Source organism: Colobus angolensis, unplaced genomic scaffold, assembly GCF_000951035.1.
Source record: "Colobus angolensis palliatus isolate OR3802 unplaced genomic scaffold, Cang.pa_1.0 Scaffold82, whole genome shotgun sequence".
Lineage (NCBI taxonomy): Eukaryota > Metazoa > Chordata > Mammalia > Primates > Cercopithecidae > Colobus > Colobus angolensis.
The window spans coordinates 4481624-4482882 of record NW_012122043.1 but is presented as its reverse complement, the minus strand read 5'-3'; positions in this window follow the sequence as shown (position 1 = coordinate 4482882).

Sequence of the window (1259 nt, the reverse complement as noted above, 5' to 3'; positions counted from 1 at the left end):
CTGTCTCAAAAAAGAAAAATAAAGAATCCCATTTACAATAGTTACAAAAAAAAAACCTTAGTATTAAATTTTAAAGCACATTCCAGGTGCAGGGTCACCTCGCTCGAGGAGGTGAAGGATCTGTACACTAAGAACTATAAAACATGATGAAAAAAATTGAAAGAGACACAAATAAATGTGAAGATATCCCATGTTCATGGACTGGAAGAATTAATATTGTTAAAATGCCCATACTACCCAAAGCAATCTACAGATTCAATGCAATCCCTATCAAAACTTCAATGACATTGCTCACAGAAATAGAAGAAAAATTAAAATTTGTACCAAATCAGAAAAGACTCCAAATAGTCAAAGCAATCTTGAGCAATAAGAACAAAGCTGGAGACATCACACTCCCTGATTCCAAAATCTAGTGCAAAGCTGTAACAATCAAAACAGCATGGTACTGGCATAAACAGAAACAGGTGGACTGGTGGAAGACTAGAGAGCCCAGAAATAAATCCATACATTTCCAGTCAATTGTTTTTTGACACAGATGCCAAGAACACACTATGGGAAAAGGATAATCTCTTCAATAAGTGATGTTGGGGAAAACTGGATATCCACATACAGAAGAAAGAAATTAGACCCTCATCTCATTCCATATACAAAAATCAACTCAAAATGGATTAAAGACTTAAATGTAAGACCTGAAACTATAAAGCTAGTAGAAGAAAACATAGGGAGAAAGCTCCATGATATTGTTCCAAAAACAATGATTTTCTGGATATGACTCAAAAGCACAGGCAACAAAAGAAAAAACAGACAAATGGGATTGCAGTAAACTAGAAAGCCTCTGCACAGCAAAGGAAACAACAGAGTAAAATGACAACCTAACCTACCAAATGGGAGAAAATATTTGTAAACTGTACATCTGATAAGTGGTTAATATCCAAAATAAACAGGAAATATAAACAAATTAATAGCAAGAAAACAACCTGATTTTAAAATGGACAAAGGACACAAATAGGCATTTTTCAAAAGAAGACATACAAATGGCCAATAGATACATGAAAAAAAAAATGCTTCACTTCATTAATCATCAGGGAAATGCAAATTAAAACCACAATGAGATATCACCTCACACCTGTTAGAATCGTTATTATCAAAGTGACAAGAGATAACAAGTGTCACAGGAGATGTGGAGAAAAGGGAACCATTGTACACTGTTGGTAGGAATGTAAATCAGTACAGACATCGTAGAAAACAATATAGAAATT